Source organism: Jaculus jaculus, chromosome 3 (genome assembly GCF_020740685.1).
Source record: "Jaculus jaculus isolate mJacJac1 chromosome 3, mJacJac1.mat.Y.cur, whole genome shotgun sequence".
Taxonomy (NCBI): Eukaryota; Metazoa; Chordata; class Mammalia; order Rodentia; family Dipodidae; genus Jaculus; species Jaculus jaculus.
In genome coordinates this window covers 8,480,571-8,501,254 of record NC_059104.1, presented here as the reverse complement: position 1 = coordinate 8,501,254, position 20,684 = coordinate 8,480,571, and the positions used below count along the sequence as shown (strand labels likewise).

Genomic DNA, 20,684 nt, shown 5'->3' with positions numbered 1-20,684 from the left:
CTTGGGAAAGGAGAGTGAGGCATTCACGAGCAGGCACGAGGGAGTCAGGTGCATCCGAGCATGAAATGGGCTCCAGTGGATAACCTTGGGCAGGGACAATGAATCGCCTCTGTCCAGGCAGAGTGGGAATTTGCACGAGGGAATGTTTCCAAGCTTGAAGGAAGCTAAGAGAGTTTCTTAAAAAAATAAAGAAAGAAAAGAAAAGAAAAAGAAAGAAAGGAAGAAAAAGAAAAACAAATTATGGAAAATAAGTAAAACCCGGAACACCAGACATTTTTCGGGCGTGGACAGCTGCATTCTTTCTACATAGCATGTTTGATGAAGGTTGGAGTGCAGACACATGCTTGTTTTCTCTTGTGTTATCCAGTAAGGGACAGGGATTGCAAACACTGGAGGTAAACCATTTTCCTCATGTGGCTCTTTTATCACATACCTTATTTACTGCGGTCGCCTCCCTTCATTTGGTGAGATACTCTTCTGACTTGAGTGAATGTCTGCCCAGCAGAGGTTCAGGGTCACAAATCTACCAGAGATATCAGTAGGAGAGTTTCTATGCTGGTCTTGTTATCATTATGTATTGATATTAGGTATTAAAATGTGTACTTTTCCTTTTGTCATTTAGCAGATTTATTTTACATCTGCACACAAATGACTTCAGCATTTATTTCTTTTGAAATTGTCTTAATGAATTAATAATCTTTGTAGAATATCGAGTTATTAATTTGTTCACCTAAAAAATACTAAATCTTTCCTATTTTTAATTTTGAGATCCCAAGTTAGAACTCAATCTAGAAAGCTTAAATTCTTATCTTTAAGGAAAAAGATACAAATAAACCAATAGCCTACCACAATAAGTAAACCATTTACTTAAATAATTTTACTTTGATTTTAAAAATATGTGTATGTATAATTGATGCTTAAGTATAAGGGTAGATGTGAGTGCATGGAGATTAACTATTAATGATTTTCCTAATCATAATCCAAGTTTTTATCCATGCATTTGATTTAACAGCTTCTTAAGACCATAGACATAGATATCGGCATTTTCCCTCATAAACTCAGTGACACTAAGATTAGAATTGAGAGATAAACTAATGCTAGACATTTCTATTGTATCTCAGTGCAAGACTGAAAATGAGAAGGTACATATTTCTGAAACATGCAAAAACAAGCTACATCCCTACACTTACTTAATTCTCAAGCAAACATAAAATTTAAAACTCCAAATCCTCCTTCCTAGGATAATTTGTATCAAATTTGGTATCAATCATTGAGAAATTTTACTATCATTTCTTTTGATATTAATATATAAAGAAAGTGTTTCAGGCAATCGAGCTCTCACATCTTCCCTTCACTAAACATGAAACGTTATGCAATAAGAATATCTGAGTGGCTCATTTAGACAGAGCTGTTTGTTATTTTAAAGCTAGGAGGTGTTCTGCAGAACAAGTAGGGTCGTCTATCTGTGTTATAGGATGCATGCACAAACTACCATGCTAACTGGTCGTGTCCAATCCTCACTTAAAACACTTGTGAAACCCTCAGTAAGGCTAAGGCAGTGCTAATTCCCACATATTTAGTGTTTTTAAATTACACTGGTAGATTTAAAATAATCATTAAAATAATAATATGATATCTAATGGTAATTATTATCATTATTACTGCTTCTGTTATATTGCACAGTTTTCTGTGGGCAGTATGCATGCATGTGTGTATTCATTTTTGTACATAGTTATAAAGGTACACATGGAATTGTGTATGTGTGTGTGTGTGTGTGTGTGTGTGTGTGTGTGTGTGCATATGTTGCTTGGATTACACACTACCTCAGGGATAATCCGCAATGACACCATCTACCTCAACTGTCTCTTATAGGCTTGGAACAAACAACAAATGAGATGGCTGTGCTGGGGAATCTGGGGATGTCCCTGGCTCTACTTCCACATTGCCTATGTCCAGCAGGAAGACATGGAGGACAGATAAGGAAAGGTGATATCCCTTCTGTTCTCCTCCAGCTCTCACAGGCAAGAGCGACATTTTACATGTGTACTGAGGATTGAACTCAGTCCCCTGAGTATGAGGCAAGCACTTAAGCCACTGAGCTCTCTCTTCATCCCTGTCTTATGTTCAGTGTCGCATTTCTGCATGGACTTCAGAAAATAAGGAAATATAGTAGCATGCAGCATGTAAATTGCTACTTTGGGTCAGAATACGATGTCTCCTCTCAGTACATTTCACGTAAATGTGGTACTCTGTTGCCATACACAAAGCCAAAGAGCAAATAAACAATTTCTGCAAATATTCTGTAAATTACTTTCTGAGAGAGGATACATGTGTCATGGAGGGAAAAGCAATAATAGACACGTTCTTTGAAAATAGTCAAAATTGTTTCATACACACAGACGTGTCAAAGCAGAGCCATGGTTATTAGCATTGGAGGTTAATGCAAGAGACTATTTGGAAGATTCCAGTAGTTTTACCTTGACGTAGTGTCACTTGATTCTGTTTACTAAGCAGTTGCTACTGTATACTTTAGATGACTGACAAACATTTCTTTTTGGATTTTGTGATAGAATATTGACAGGGCATTCACAAAATAGTCCCTAAATACGGACAAATTAATTAATAATAGCAAGTGTATGGGGCTGGACAGATGGCTTAGGGGTTAAGCGCTTGCATGTGAAGCCTCAGGACCCTGGTTTGAGGCTCAATTCCCCAGGACCCTCGTTTGCAGTGGCTGGAGGCCCTGGCACACTTTCTCTCCCCCCCCCCCTCTGTCTCTTATTCTCTTTATGTGCCTTTCTCTCAAATAAAAATAAATAAATAAATGAACAAAAAGCTTTTAAAAAAAGCAAGCATAGCCTTTGTCTATTCTCAGTGCTGAAATAGCTTCCTTCATATCTCTTCTTTTTCTGCCATTTCACCCAGGCTTACAAGGGAACCCCCTTTTGTTAGGGTCCCTAATTTGTCCCCAAAAGAAGCTCTAGTCTGAATGATACTTAGAAGTTAGTAATTCTAACAAGATTCTTAAAATCAGTGTAAGTTTCTGAATTGAATTTTTTGTTGAAATATGAAAAGTCATATTTTGTTTTCCATGTACTTAAGAAAGTGTTTCCATAGTAATTACTTATATCTGCCTGATCCAACCCTCCTTGCTCCCATTCCTTAATCCCCAGAGTGCAGAATGGAAGGGAAAAGGATGAGATGCTCAGAGAAGAAGCTTCAAGCGATCACCAGTAAGGGAAGGAGCATCAGGAAGTGCAGGATGCAGGACAGAATCAGAAATCCACATTAATTTGCCTCTTAAGGAGGATGGCATAGAATTCTGTGATCCATCAGCAGCGGTGGAAAGGCCATCCCTTGCCTGTCTCTTGGAGTTACTGACCATGCCCCAGTGGCTATATTTGGGCCAATCTCTGTTCCAAAAAGAGCACAGGAACAGGAAAGGTAGGCACTACCCCTGTTCATCTTGATGTAACTAGATGTGCTCTTGGACCCTTCACATGGAACAAGAAAGGGATTTTCCCATGGAAGCAGGACTGACCCCAGGGAAATGGGGTCCCTGGGCTTGGGACTTACTATTGCTCTTCATGAGTTGCTCTAATTTATGGGTTTGCTTCAGAGGCCAACCCCATTCCCGGCACTCTTTCTGTAGGACAAGGTCATACTCAGGATAATGGGTCATAAAACCATCTCTTGGAATGTAGCCTGTAGCTGTGGAATTAGAGTGAATCTCTCCATTGCACGTGTACATGGGAGACAGATGCCCACTAACATTGTCCTTGCTGAGTTTTGTAGGTATCATTCTAGCAGAGCTTGCTTTAACATAATGCTGTTATCCTTCAGAAAAACAAACAAACAAACAAACATATTTTTCTTTAAAGATATGTTACACTGTAGTAGATAAGTTAGGCTAAATATTGCTTCTGTTTCACTCACCAAAAGTAACTTTGGGTTTGTTTTTGGTGGTTTTCACTTGAGTCTAACTGGCTAAGGGCACGTCAAGTTCACTCCAAGCCTGTAGTTCTTGAAGCATTTATCTCCCTGACAGTGGTATTGTATTAGAAAGTATGTGTGGGTGATAAAGCATGCCCTGGGAACACTAGCTGTTCACTTTAAACAAAAGCTGCAAAAATAATGCAAGTGAAGAAAGAGACTGTGGACTAATCTCGATATTCTAGGTTAAAAAAAATTTTGATTGACAGTATCACCTGGTGTATGTATGTTTTGGCTAAATTCTTTACAACCTCAAAACAAACATTGCCAACAGGAGAGTAATGCTACAAAATGTCTGCTGTCTGCGTGGGCTTTTAAGATGGTATGCTGTCCTGCCATAGATAATAAAAAGCAAGGTTATCAAGAGAGGAACCACAGGCCTTTCTACTTGGCTGTCTTTTTATTTATTTTTTATTTATTATTTTTTGACATGTATCCTTGTAAGCAGTTCTTAAGTGAGTTCTTTGAAGGATGGGTTATTTAAAGTATTTGAAAAACAGAAATGAACCAGCTTACCAGAAGTAATTGCTAAAAACCTGAAACAATGTGTGTGCTTACTGAATGTGGAATGTGGGTTCACTTCCAAGTCTGGTTCCTGGCCGTGTTATCCCCTCTTTGGTAGTATTGTGACCTGCTTGCTAAACACTACTGTAGGAATTGTTTGTGATTTATAGTATCAACTCCCCAAGTAAAGACTGAAGATGGATGACACAGGGATATTTGATCTTAATGAAATCCTTCGTGGAAAGCCAACTCAATTATATGTTTCCGTTGGAGTGTTCATTCATTCATATTTTCTGGGGAAAAAAAGCAGAACAATATAAGAAGTATATTAATCATGCTAGAATAATTTATTAAACAGTATCATAGCTTCCTGGAAGATTTACTAAGCTCCTCAATTACTTAACTCTTGTAGAATAATTTACATACTGGCAGAACTGATGAGGAAAGAGCTGCCTGGATGAAGTCATTAACTGAGAATACTTCAGAAACACCTGGAGGAAGATATCATTTCCATCTTCCAAATTTTTCATGAAACGCTGTTTTATTTTAATTAAAGGCTTTACAAATTTCCATTCCATTTGATCTTTTTCATTTTCAGTATTGTGGCTCAACAGAAAACATTTCTACATTAATAAATTAATTATTAGCAAATATTCTAGAATGCCTCTCTTAAAAAGTCTAGTCTTGGTAACTTTTAAATAAAAATTGTATAGATCATTTTCAATCCTACCTCGGTACTCTTCTCCATTGTTAACGGTGCTGGGCATTGCACCCAGAGTCTTCCACGTGGCAAGTGAGCACTCAGTTATATCCCCAGCCTTATCTTCCGTTTAGTACAGAATCAGTTCTCTACCTCTAGATGCTACAAGCACTATTTATATTGATAGCTCATAGGTTATCTTAGATGATTTTAGATGATCTAGTGAAGAATTTTTAAATTGAATTTACAGTGAACATCTCAAAGATACATTGGAAAACATTGCTCAGGAGTCTAAATAATGGAATTGTAGGCTGTGCTATACATGTCAGAAAAATGGATTTTGTTTAAATCTGAGAAGTCATTGATTATATATGTGCCATTATATTATGAGCCAGGAACAAAAGCAGTTCATAGACGATGATGCATGTCTAGAAATTATTTTATACAGTGTGCATGTGTGTGGGGGGGATTTTTAAAGTTTGGAATTTATTAATACAGTTTTATGGAGATGTCATTTACTCCTACATTACTTAAATATGATAGTCAATCTATAAAACATTATTCTTTTACATTGAAAAAATGAAAGTTGAATATGATAGTGTCTACCTGAACGCTCTGCATTGGGGGGTCCACATCTAGAGGATTAACATGCAGTTGAGATCTTTTAAACTCATGCCTCTATAGCCAGCTCGGATACTTAGTGATAGATAACATTTATCAAGAAAAAAAAAAAAACTCGAGGTGTGGGTGCATGTGTTTTTTCCTAGTTGAGTTGCTATAATGTTTGTACAAAGACCTGGATACCAATATCTGAAGCCCAGACATAACTGCAACTTGAAATGGGGAAGAGAAGGAAAGGAAGAGTAGCAATACCAGAAAGCAAAGATTGGCAAAAAAGAAAGATAGGAAAATGAGAGAGGAATTTCACAGCCTTTCCTCAAAAAAATATAAGTATTAGTGGAATGGTGATCAGTATGCAGGCTTTACTTAACCTTCTATTAAGAATTTGCTCTCACCTATCATTGAAAATTTAATGCCATCCATAAATGAAAGGCCATTGCTATCATATAAATGTAATTTTGAACAGAATTCGTAATGTTTCAGGTACTAAGCTATCCAGGGAGAGCGCATCAACCAAATACTAATCAAAGTACATGATTTCAGGTAAGTTGTGTAGTTTACAACTGAAATGTTAGACACTGATCTTTGCTGACCCAACACAGGATGCTTTCTTAATGATTAAGTGGGCATGGACCCACTACATGGACCATAGCATATATTTACAAAAATTTGTAGAACAGGGTTAGAGGGATGGCTTAGCAGTTAAGGCAGTAGTCAAAGGATCCCATTCAATTCCCTAGGACCCATGGAAGCCAGATGCACAAGGGGTCACATGCGTCTGGAGTTCGTTTGCATTGGCTAGAGGTCCTGGTGTGTCCGTTCTCCCTCTCTGTCTGTCTCTGTGTGTTTGCCTTTCTCAAACAAATAAATAAAAATAATTTTTAAAAGTGGAAAAACATAGGTTGTTTCAAAGTGTCTAACAAAATAAACATAAACAACCCTAAGACATCTGAAATATCAGTACCTTCCTTGGCTAAACACTGGTTAACAGTAATTTTCTTAGGTAAAGCACAGGATAACCCTGCTAAATAAAAACTCCAGTTCCTGGGCTGGAGAGATGGCGTAGTGGTTAAGCGCTTGCCTGTGAAGCCTAAGGACCCCGGTTCGAGGCTCGGTTCCCCAGGTCCCACGTTAGCCAGATGCACAAGGGGGCGCACGTGTCTGGAGTTCGTTTGCAGAGGCTGGAAGCCCTGGCGCGCCCATTCTCTCTCTCTCCCTCTACCTGTCTTTCTCTCTGTGTCTGTTGCTCTCAAATACATAAATAAATAAATAAATAAAATTAAAAAAAAAAAACTCCAGTTCTTGTTTATGTTTTTTTTTTTAATTTTTTGGTTTATTTATTTATGTATTTGAGAGCGACAGATACAGAAAGAGGCAGATAGAAAGAATGGGTGTGCCAGGGCCTCCAGTCACTGCAAATGAACTCCAGATGCATGCACCCCCTTATGCATCTGTCTAACGTGGGTCCTGGGGAATTGAGCCTCGAACAAGGGTCCTTAGGCTTTACAGGCAAGTGTTTAACCACTAAGCCATTTCTTCAGCCCCCAAAGCTCCTATTCTTAAGTTCTTCATTTCTTAACCACACAAAACTTTGGAAAATACCTAAACATCCCCAGCTAAATTTTTTTCACGTATAATTTGGAGGAAACAATATAAAAATCATTAGTTGTTAAGGAAAAATAATGAGATAATTATAAAACATAAAGTTGAATTGCATGAGCAATTATTTTTTATTATGTCCTCAAAAATAATTATTGCTTTACATCACTACCATAATGATGTGTGAAATTTTAAAGTATTCATAATATTATCAAACTAAAAATGAAATTGATTATGCAAGTGTGTTCTAGTTTTGCAACAAATGCTGCATCACAAAAATTAAAAAAATAAGGATTTCTTTAATTGTATTATCATGAACAATTTATCATTCTTATAAGTAATATTTATTTCAATGAAGAATGACAGTTATTATGATTTTTTTTTAATTTAATTTATTAGTTTTCTTTTCAGTAAATACAAGTTATTATGAATTTTAAGAGAATTTAAAAGCCATGTGTTTTATCTCACGTCTTTATTCCATGAACTCTCAACAGAGAGATATCACCCTGAATTCGAGACAAGTTTGATCCAAGATTAAACACATGAAATAGGTAGGAATGTGAGAGTTGATTAAATATATTTAATGTAATCATAGAAAATTTAATCTAAATTCTGTAGGATTCAAGGAAAAACAGTTAATTTTATAAATGGCTGGTGGTACGTTCCAGAGGAACAGAAGGAATCACAACAGACATATGTTTAATGCCATTGAAGGCTGTGAGTTCTGTGGACAATGATTCTGTAACATGAAAAGTTTAAGTTGAGAAGGTAAATGTTTGAAAATTACAAGTCTAGCTTACATATCAGGTTTCACAAACTCATCCAAGAGAATATCAATATAGGATCAATATATATGTGAAATATCCCACAGAAGCTCATGTGTTTCCCTTTGTCTCCAGATACTGGTGACATGTTTGGGGATGTTGTGGAACCTTTTGGAGATGAAAACTTGATGGAGAAAACGAGAAGCTGAGAGTAGGATAAGATGTTTTAGAGCCTGGACCCCCTTCCTCTCTGTTCTATGCTTCCTGTTCTGCCCAGATGAGAGGAGGGGAGGAGCCCCAGGGTCACATTCCTACACCATGAAGCCCCCTGGCTCCATGTCCTCCTCAAGAAGGGAAGTTCCCTCTTACACCAGGAGCCTAAACAAACCCTCACTTAAAGTTTCTCCATTAAGTTGTTATCTGTCAGGGTATGATTACAGCAACATACAAAGTAACTAATTATATTAGTTATGTCTAATTATGTGTAAATAACTATCTGATTATTTTAGATATATATTGTTCATTCATATATGATTCGGTCTCACCTAAAAATAACCATGGACAAACTAATACCTAAGAATGTATACTATATAAGTATATATATACTTATGTACTTTATATATATATATACTTATATAGTATACATATATATATATATATATATATATATATATGATACATAATTATTCCAAAGAAATGTCCTATAAATGTTCTTGGATATTAAATTTATTATATTCACATCATATCATTTTCCTTCTAAGATATAGTACCAATTTTATTTTTTAAAATGTTAATTTGTGTGTATATATATATATATATATATATGTGTGTGTGTGTGTGTGTGTGTGTGTGTGTGTGTCTGTGTGTCTGTGTATTCCCACATAGCATGAGACAGAGAGGAGAGAGTCTCTTCAGTACCTGGGAAAATGATTCATTATGCTTTGACGATATCAACTCATGTCCTCATCAGATTTACTCTTAGAAATAAAATAAATGCAATGGTTGTCTGATACAAAGATGTGTTAGTAATCAGAGAGTCAGTCACATGCCATGATGAGCAGGCCATTCAAGAGACGAGAAGAGGATGGACTAACAGATGATTTCCACTTTGGCAATTTGAGAAAAATCAACAGAATACATTTATGGTTTCTGAAATGTAGATTGCTGGTGCTATCCCAAAATGCACCTGAGTATTCTCCATTGATTATAAGCCGGAAGTTGAATCACAGAAGGCTACAAGCCTGTCTGTATCGGCTTCAAGCATGTCATACTGCCGTGCCTGCATCTGTTGCTCTGTAACCATCACAGAGACGTCCTCGATGAGGGCTGAGGTGAGGTCACAAGTGGCCCTCACATCTATGAAAGGAAACTCAGCATGATCACTGATGCTACATTGATGATGAGGTGACCACATGACAAATCAAACATTTAATTCTAATCGTGACAAGGAGATCGTATCAGGAAAGCATGTACTCTGAACTGCATCGAATGTTCATTGAAGTGAAAAATAGGTATGGCTCGTTCTAATGTGGGCTTGCATCTGAGTCATGTGATCAAATAGAGATCAAGCTAAAGTTGCCTTTAGTATTAATAGGCCTGCTAGCATGTATAATGCAATTGCTTCCTACACTGTCATAGTTACTTAAAATTATTTTAAGTAGATTCAATACAATGGTTCTTTTTTGTTATTTATTTTTATTTATTTATTTGAGAGTTACAGACAAAGAGAGATAGAGAGAGAAAATGGGCACACCAGGGCCTCCAGCCACTGCAAATGAACTCCAGATGCATGCCCCACCCCCCACCTTGTGTATCTGGCTTCCATGTGTCCTGGGGTATTAAGCCTTGAACTGGGGTCCTTAGGCTTCATAGGCAAGCGCTTAACCACTAAGCCATCTCTCCAGCCCCAACAGTGGTTTTTATGTATTCGTTTTCACTGTTACTTTAATGTCACAGTGGTGGAGTAAGTCAGTTCCTATTTTGAAAAGAACGGCAATGCCCATGTTTTTTTTTTTTTTATTTATCAATTCAGATTCTTAAATTATGTCAAAGAATAACCAACACAGATGTCTATGAAAGATTCCAGAGTTAATAAGTACTTCTACAGGATACAGAATGAACAATTGCTGCTAAATAAGGCCAAATGTAGCTAAACCATTCCTGCATCACGTTAAATTTCAGGCTAGGTCAGTGAACACTGAAAATAAAACCTAATTATTTGCCATTGAAAGGTTCACTATCTCCCTGACAATCTGACCTACTTTGGAAGCTTCATATTGCTTCTGTGAACAGCAGGTCATCTAAACTGTTTTTTAAGCATCTAGCTATTGAGTAATACATCAAAACCCTGGTTATGAGAGAGGGATTTATATAACAAAGAAAATTAATTATGGGAAAAGTGAATTTTTAACTGGATAAAACTCTAATCAGTATTTAGTGGTAGATGTTTTGTTGGAACCAATATAATATTTTAGCTGGCTCACTGGAGTATCTCTGTTTTCATTTGGGTTCTCTACTATTATCACTAAATATGTTCATATTCTAGTTATTCATAGATTGTTGCATGTGAAAACACAGTATACATATAGAAAGTTCCTGAAAATGATTACAGATATCTATGAAAATAAGAGAGAGCAAAGAATAAAGCTCAGATTAGTGAGCAAGAAAATATCTGCAGACACATCTACAAAATTGAATTTATCTCATTTTATAATGTAAAAGTATAGGATACATATACAATAGTGAGTTACCTTACAAACCACAGAGGGATGGATAAATAGCTTACAGATTCCTTACAATTCCTTGTCATGCATGGCTTTCAGGAGGGGAGTTTCTACTGTGGTAAATTACATCTCATTTCAGCTGTGATAATTTGTCATGGTCTTTGTCCCTTACAATGCACACGGGACAGGGAAGATGGTTTGTTCAAATGACATGGATGGGACATGGCTCAAACCTTGAAAAGAGCCCAATGTTATCCCATGGCTCACATCCTGTAAAGCATCCAATACTAGAATCCATTGTTGGTCAGGAAAGATGTCTCAGCAGGTAAGAGACTGGACCACAAAGCCCAAGGACCTGGCTCTGATTTCACAGCACACATGTACAGCCAGATGCATAAAGTGGCACATGCATCTGGAGTTTGAATGCAACGGCTGGAGGCCCTGGCATCTTCATTCTCTCTCTCTGTTTCTTTCTCTCTCTTTCTGCTGGCAAATGAATAAATAAAAAATTTTAAAGACATTTGCCATTTAGAGGGTATCAAGTGACTGAGCGTCTCATTGAATTAATTTAAAAATAAACATTCAACTTTGCAAAAAGAGAATCCAATATTATGCCTTCAGTATATTTTTAAAATTTGTAACAAAACCCACATGATTTATATAAAAAGAAAATAGATTTTACCAATCAGATGCAATAACAACTCCATGTGGCCCTGGACCTTTGTTCAATGAAGCCGATTATAATTCCCTCTTCTGAGTCCATTGAAGGTTTGCTTGGCTAGTTCAAGTACAAGCAAGAGGCAGCTTTCCGCCATACAGCAGAGACCATAACAAGGAGCATATGCATTATCACTCTGCCCCAGGCCTTTGCTTTGATTTTTCTCAACCACATCTAAGCACTTGGCTCTGCTTATAACCCTTGGTACATACTGACTATTCTGGAAGCAAATCTAATTTACCCCATCCTAAGAGCTGATCAATAAGCAGATGTCTTTCTGTAATAAGAATATATTGGTCGTCACTAGAGGGAAATGGAGAGAAAGTCAATCCAGTAGTTTTCCCAGAGTTAGACACTTGCATTGTTAGGGACTTTAAACCAAGGGCTAAGATTTTCCCCTCTTCCTAATGGCTATTAGACACTTTTGAGCTTGTGGAACTAAAGGATGGGGAATGCTACATTAGGGTGAGAGAAATTTGTTTGGTTTTTCCTTTTGAAATTATCCTTAGGAAAGAAAAAAAAAATATGGCCAGAACAATTATCCCATATGTAATTTCAGTTTGAGCGCACTGTAAAACCCAAGTATCAAGAAATTCTCCTAGGATCCATTAGTATTGACCTTGTTCCTGTCTTTGGAAGGAAGTACCTTAGAACATAGGTCATGAGTCTCTCCTTCATAATGAGCATCCTGTGTGAACCTCAGTGCCTAGCCTTCTTAAATCCCTGTTATTGGACTTTATACCTGCACAGACTCTTCCAAACCACCAAATTCTCAAAAGATTTGTGTCTAAAAGTACTATAATTTGCTTTTCTAAATTTTGGTTATGAAAACTTGGAGATATTTATCTCACAATAATTCACATGGCTCATTGGTGGTGTACTGGTTAAGCATAGCTGCCTTCTGTAATGCTATTATTGTCTAGCACTTCCTACAAATTCTGTATCATTTTGCATAATATATTTAATTACAAATTGAAACTATTTTCTTTTTAATTTATGTACACAACAAACTTACACAATTAATAATAAAAAAAGGACTCCTTCTCAGTTCCCCTGTCTCATTGTTCTTTTTGAAAGGTATAGATCACTAAGGGAAATAAGTGACACTTAAAATTTAAGTATAAAGAAAAATTAAATTTTGTGTTTAAAAGCATCAGAACTTTCTTTATGCTGGTGCACAATTTTACCCCACAAAGTTTTCACTGTGCACATTGAAAAGTGTTACATGGATGTAAATGACCAGGCAGGAGAGTGTTTATTGGAGACCAGCATATTTCAATGATGTACTATCTGCTGCAATAGGACTCCTTACACCTCAACTGTCTGATTTCTTACATCTTGGTGAAATGCTTTATCACCCTGATCTTGGTATAGGGAATAAAATATTTGTTAGGGATGGAAATGAGTATTGTAAAATGTTGCCAATAGACAAGATTATGTTTGTTCCATTTCTATAAAGCATTATTTATAATGTCTCTTTTGGAAACAAAGACAAGAAAAATAGTAACCTTATGGTTTCATTCTCATGATGTTGTAGACAGAGTGGGATTAGTAAAACATTTTAAGATTCTGCAAGCCAGACACAGAAAAATAAAAGATGACCATCATTGGAAAGTAGGCATGGGGAAAGGTCCCTAGAGAATACAAATGACTGGAATGTGAGAACAGAAAATTAGTTTGGTGAGTTTTTAAATGACACAGTAAACACTTAATTGATTAAAGATGTTTATAGGACAGGGTGTCCAAACTGCTACTATTCAAGAGGAAGACTTTGTATAACATTCACAAGTGTTGAGAAAGTGATACAGCCCGGAATTTTCTCTAAACTATGTCCTGTATTACAAGATCCAATAATATATTCCTTTCAGATCTTAGATGACCTTCTTAATTCTTTGTAATCATTTACCTTTATTCATTTACTCCGCTGTGATTTTAGATCCACGCTTCTTTTTCGACAGCCCAGATTTCACTCATCAAGTTCGTATTTACCACAATTGTTTGCCATCCACATGGCCAGCATGACAGAAACAAAAATCACTTTCCCCATCTCCCGCCCTGTCCATCAGTCCAGATAACATTGTTTATCCTGTCCTGCTGCATTCTTACAGTAAGGGAAGCTTTTTCTGTTCCAAAAGAAAAACTCAATCTCTGCTCTTGATGTCATGTTTTTGCATCTCCTCTTTATGGGGTGGAGGGAAGTAAGAAAGCGTGAGGGAGAATGGAAAGGAAGAAGGGATGGAGAGAGAAAGGGAGGAGGTGAAAGAGGGGAGGAGAAAAGGGAGGTCGTTCTCTTTGTTCTCTTTGTTGAATTATCTGAGGTCTGCATGTCCTAGTCTTGGCTCACTTTCTAATGGATAGTGCTAGCTCTGAGGCCTTAGCATTCTCCTGTCCTGTTTCATCCACAGTCACTAACTCCTGCTCACATTAAAGGTTTGGATCGCACGCTGTCTCATCCTTTGTCAGTTAAAAAATCCCAGTCTGTGTTTTCCAAATTCTAGGAAATATTTGAATTACTAAAAGATATCCTATCATCTATCCATTATATTATATAATGTACGTATATAAATTATATATATTTAATATATTATATAGCTCTTATAACAAATATAATGTTCAATTTTATTAAGTTTTATGTGTCATTTGAATGACAGTTCAATAAGATGCAGAAGTTAGATATGAAGGTAAGTTACTAATCTGTAAAACCTGTGCCTGAAACATTCACCCATGGTACAAAACAGAGAGATCTCTAATGAAGTCCTTGATCACTGAATATCAGGATTAGTTAAATTTGAATATCTATACTTTATACACAGCTAAGTTACATATAGTTATTGTAAGTCATTTTTATAAATGTTGGAAAGTTTGATGGAAATAAGTACAATAATTTTTTTAAAATATTTTATTTACTAATTTTTTATTTGAGCAATTAGAGAGGGGGTAGCAGATGCAGCGAGACTGACAGAGCGTTTTTGAGCATATGTGTGGTCGGGTGCACCAGAACCTCCTAGCTGCTGCAAACTAACTCCAGACACTTGCGCCATTTTGTGCACGTAGCTTTATATGTGTGCTGGGGAGTCAAATCCAAGCTGTTAGGCTTTGCAAGAAACTATTCAGCCACTGAGAAATCTTCCCAGCCCTCAATTTCTTTAAAGGAATTCTTAAGTCAGAACATCTTGCTTAGCATATTTTAGAGAACCCCAGGGGTCCTCCTGTCTCTGCTTCCCCACTGTTGAAATATAGGAGCATGTCATTGTGCTGGGCTTTTTAAAAGTGGTGCTGGGAATTCCAACACCAGGTTCCTACGTTAACATGGCATGTATTTTATCTAATGAGCCATCTTCCAGCACAAGTGCTTTTTAAATTTTGTTGTGTTTCATCATTTTCATGTTACTCAGAACTTGCAGATATAGCATAAGCTACATAGAAATTATTATTCACTGTATAAAAAAATGTTAATTAAAGCCAGCAGTGGTTGCATTTGCCTTTAATCCCAGCACTTGGGAGGCTGAGGTAGGAGGATCATTGTGAGCTCAAGGCCACCCTGAGTCTACATAGTGAATTACAGGTCAGCCTGGGCTACTGAAACCCTACCTCAAAAAAACAAAGCATGTGATGCTTGGCTTTCTGGGCCTGGGTTACCTTGCTTAGTATAATCCTTTCCAGATCCATCTATTTTCAAGCATTGCATGTTCTCTGTTATATGTGGATCCTAGCTACAGATGACTGGACTTCTGTGTGAGTACAAAGAAAACTCAGTAGCAAAGTCCAGTAAGCTAGAAAAGGGATATAAAGGGAAGAGAAAGGAAGGGAGGGGGTGCTTAATAGGATGGTATTGTATATATGTAAGTAGAAGAATAGATTAATGGGGGTGAAAAGGCCCAAAGTGAGGTCGGGGAAGAGATTGAGTAAAGGAAAGGTAGAGGGAGGGCTAATCAAAATCTAAGAGGTTATAAATAAATCACATGGAAACCTACTTTTTTGGACCATGGAACATTCTGGAGCTATAGATTGCTACTAGAAAATTTTCAGGGCCAGGGATGGGATACCTTCCAGTGAGATGTTGACCAGAGAGGCCTTTGATGCCCCCAAAACATTATAGGCCATTACCAGGGCCCTTAGTTTCCCACCAGGAATAGATGGTAAGACCTTATTGCTGAAGACTCCACATACTTGGGCTGCAAGGACACTGAGAAATCCTGCTGGAACTGGGCTGATAACCTCCTCCATGTAGACCAGCTGACAGAAAGCTGGAAGAAGCCATTCTACATGCAGTTCCAGGGGAGAAAGAGAAATCACCAGTGAAGATACTCAACAGTGGACACTGCAAGCCTTATTTTGGCCAGAAAGGGAAAATGAGCCAATGGGTGCAATAGTGGAATGTCTGTCATGGTGGAAACCAACTGCCCTCTAATTGGACTGGAGGCCCGCTCCATGGGAGGAAATACATCGCTGACACTGAAAATTTAAAACAGGGGTAGTCATGAGCCTGAGGAGTGTAACGTCTGCTACTCTCTGGCTAAATGTATATACTATGCTTATAAAACTTCCTTACAATGTGCTCCCCCACAGACACAAAATGGCCTGGATATCCATGACTTTACCGTGCCTGACACTACCTACATAAGACCATAATAATAGGAGGAAAAGATCTTGACATCAAAATAAAAGAGAGACTGATTGAGAGGGGGAGGGATATGATGGAGAGTGGACTTTCAAAGGGGAAAGTGGGGGAAGGGAGGGCAATACCATGGGGTACTTTTTATAGTCATGGAAGTTGTTAATAAAAAAAAAAATTGAAAAACAAAACAAAAGGAAAAAGTCAATCAGGACAGATCTTAAAAGCAGTTTGAATAGTACATGGTCCTTTCATTTATTGGCATACCAATACTTCAGTCTGATGCCTTAGTGAAGTTAAAAAATACATGTAAAAATTACATGGATTACCAAAGAAATGATTCAGAAATAAAAATGTGAAAATATTAGAATGAATTATTCCTGAGGGATTTTTTGCTCTCTAGTTACTTCTTCCATGTCAGATAGAATTTTTGGTAATGATAGCCCAAGGCTCTGTAACATGAGTGATGAGATCTCTGCTTACCTGATACATAGTTAGAAGATATCCAACCTGAACTTGGAACGAGCTACACAAATCTCACCACTTATGTGGACACATTAGTAAGACACTGTGTTCTGACTTAGGGTTAAATTATACATTCATTCAATGATGTATGGATGCACAAAGAGTGTGCCATCTGGGATGGTCTTCTCAAAATTACTTCCCAAAAGCCGGACGTGATGGTGCATGCCTTTAATCCCAGCAATAGGGAGGCAGAGGTAGAAGGATTGCAGTGAGTTCGAGACCACCCTGAAAATACAGAGTGAATTCCAGGTCAGGCTGGGCTAGAGTGAGACCTTACCTCAAAAATCAAACAAGCAAATAAACAAAAATTACTTCCAAGTCCTAATTCCCCCAGAAACCCAGCTAGTAAATCCCAATGTGTTCATGGCTTTTGTTCACATTATGCTGTTTCCATGATAAGCCCTTCTACCACACCCTTGCTTTAAGCCTGGCTATTCTGCTGCTCAGGAAATCAAGTCTTCCTACTTTATTCAAAACCTGGAGAAGTCCTCTTGTTACTAGTAGAGAATGGGGTTAGCCTTTGTTCTTGGTCACCATCATCTGTGCTTGATGTCACCAACAACGACTTGTACTACAAGTACGCTACCATGTGCTGAAATTTGTCAGCAAAAAGGGGAAGAAATTGCTTAGTCAGTACATCTTTAACAAGAAAATCTAGGGAAGATAAATTTCCTTAGAAGCTATTGTAAACTGTGGTCTGGGGAAACTGTCCCAACATCTGAGAGACAAATGCATCGAAATAAGCAGCAGTGAGCACAGCTTACCTGGTATCTATGTCATCTGTCTCATGTCATCTGATGACATTGGCCAAGGATTTATAAGATATTTCATATCAATAAAAGCTGATAAAAGGTGTGTTTCAACATAAATTGCTTATGGAGAAAAAGAGAATAATTCTGGAGTTACTCTCACTGTGTGGGGAATATAAACTTCTGCATAAGTCTATTCCAATCTACTACTTACCCTCCTGACCTTTACAGAAAAACCAACAAATATACTAGAAATTAGGATATAAATAGCAATGGAAGGACTAGAAAAACTAAAACCTATGTTCGTGGAATCACTAACAAATCATACAAAGTAATCCTGCTAGGGAAAAAAAAAAAACAAAAGCAAAAATGGGAAGAGGCTTGAGAGATTGCCTAGTGGTTAAGCTGCTTGCCTGCAAAGCCACAGGATCAAGGTTCAATTTTCTAGGATCCATGTAAAGCAGACACACAACATGGAATATATGTCTGGCATTCATTTTCAGAGGCTGGAGGCCCCTGGTGTGCCTATTCTGTCTCTCCCCCTTTCTCTCTTTCTCTCTATTAAATAAATAAATTAAAATAAATATTTAAAAATAAAAAAGAAGAAATAAAATGGAATATATATGTATTTGAAAAATTATTTATTACATAATCATGTAGTTTCAATATGCAATATGCAGGAACACACACACATATTCAAGTTTTCAACAAGTGTTAGAAAAAGAGAGAATTCTGTGTCAAAAAAGATTTGAAAGGGGAAAATTGAAGGATTATCATCATTTTATACTGTCTATATTTATGGAAATTGTGAATAAAAAGTTAAAGAAAAGACTGAGTTTGAGATTAATTACAATTAGTTACATGCAGTTTTGAATTACAGCACCGCAGGATGAACTTGATGGATTATAAAGCATGTGAGGTAAGGTAGTGAGTGGGTGAACACATTTTTATCACTTTGACTAATTATGTCACGAAAGCAAGCATTTCTTCTTGGGAGTGGCTCCTCTAGGAGGTAAGCAGACTGAACACCAGTTACAATCTCAGTGCCTCTGTTTTTTTTTTTTTTTTTTTTCTACTTCTCACTCTAGGGAATTGAACGTGGCTTTGCAAGCATGTGCCTTTAAACACTGAGTAAACTTTCCATCCCAGACACCACTTTTTAAATGTCGTCTTGAACTGGACATGGAAATACCTCTAATGTGAACACCTTGTCTTGGGGTTATAAGTAACACAATTCAGCATGCATCATATGCCAAAGCCATTGTGGGCTCTTTCAAAGAGTAGCTGTCTAAACTAGCAAGCTGCATGTGTTAGATCTGATGTGCTTGTAATGGGCTTGGGATACATGGCATTTCATCAGGCAGTAGATGCCTAATGGTGCCATATACAATCACTGCAGTGCTATTAAGCTGCCCAATTTAGAGGCATTTGCAATGTTAATACCTTTGATTTATTAATTTCTTCCACCCAGTCTCTTGTTAGGTTTCAAATGGCAGCTCATTTCTTTAAAAAAAAAAAAATGAATCCCCATCATATACTGCACTTAAGATAGGTAAAATAATACTCAAACATTGGGGCTAAAATGGACCCTATTTGCATTCATTATAGATAATTCTAATGCAGCTTCTCAATGATTTTCTTCATCATTGCAATTACTTGAGATACTTTTAGATGCTCTCAGTGTCAGTGAAATTCATAACCTGTGCATGTGGTACCTTCAGAGAAGGTGGAGACATGAGAGAGAAGATTCTGCACATTCATAGACCTTACCTTAAACACACACACACACACACACACCCTGTGCACACATGCACACAGAAACACTACCTGTACATATCTCAACCACAAAGACACCATTTAGCAGACAGCTTCAGGTTCACTGAGATGAACTTCCAGGCAAGGCACAGTTATGAAGAAAGGGATATTTACTGAAGCTTACATATCCAGGGGAAGTTCCATAGTGGCAGAAGAAATTGGCCTGCCTTCACAGGCCCAAGCAGAGAGAGAAGCACAAGCCTAAAAGCCAAAAGCCATATAGCACAGCACACTTCAGGAACTCCAGCTAGGCACACTTTGCATATCTTTAGATTGCAATCTGAAACCTACCTCCACACCTTGAGATAAACCCAGTGACACTGCCTCCAGCAAGGTGGCAAACAAATAAAAAACTGAATATATTGGGGGCTATCCATTCAAACCATCCTAATCTGTATCATAATAAATTTGATATTTCCTGCACACTAATTTCTGATATTTTTAAACCTATATTATTTACTGTTTTCAAATGTTCAGTCCTATGTTATCATCATTTAACCACTGTGGGAAAAGTTTCTTTTATGCCTATTTGTTGAATATGTTAATTGACACAGAAGCCAAATTTTGAAAAGTATATATCTTAGGTATATTGGTTTCTGCTTAGTGAAGGTGTTGTTCCTTTTCTTGAAGATTCACAGGGATCCTCGCTGGCCCTTTAAAATTTTGAAGTGCCAGAGAATTTAGGTGACATTGATTAACAGTGGCTGTGAGGAGATAAACAGGCTTCTGTGTGTCGTGCAGGACTAACTGCAATGAAAGTGGTGCATCACAGAGGTGGAGCAGGATGCTGTACAGTTTCCAAGGAGACCTCAGAAGGTCTTGACAACACTTTCCTACTAGACACACAGGATTCTTTTTGTAAAATACAAGTATGGTGGGACAGGCTTCCAGACAACAGAGAAGTGTTGGTTAATCAATAATACATCTTCTCTCTCCCTCATCCATACATGACAAAAACATATAAGGATTATATAAAATTTTTCAGAGGTACTGCAATGTGTCAAGCTGGAGGACACTCGGGGAAATCACCAAGTCACCATGGACTTGAGTCACAGCCAAAGGACAGCACCTCACAAGATCGCCATGGAGAGGATGGAGATGCTGGCCCGGAGAAACTGTCTGCTTTCTTATGATGGCCATGATGAATGACATCACTGGCTATAAGTTAAACAGAGCAAGAAATGTTTCATCCTTTTTGTTCTTGTTCTTTCAACCTATTGGAAATAGTTACATTAACAAAGTACTCCTATTTGGCAGGTTCAGTATTGCAGAATAATAGATGAGCCAATAATTAAACAATATGATTGAATTTTAAAAAGCAAAAATATAGTCTCCTTTCTTGACTATTAAATATTTTG

The 20,684-nt window shown here is 37.3% G+C and overlaps 1 long non-coding RNA gene across 1 annotated transcript; it reads left to right on the top strand.

Moving 5' to 3' along the window:
• The first annotated feature begins 258 nt into the window (after positions 1-258).
• On the top strand, positions 259-20,409 carry LOC123459272. Its single transcript, XR_006636170.1, has 3 exons — positions 259-395; positions 1,873-1,986; positions 20,312-20,409. It is a non-coding gene; the product is annotated as an uncharacterized LOC123459272 (long non-coding RNA).
• The last annotated feature ends 275 nt before the right edge of the window (positions 20,410-20,684 follow it).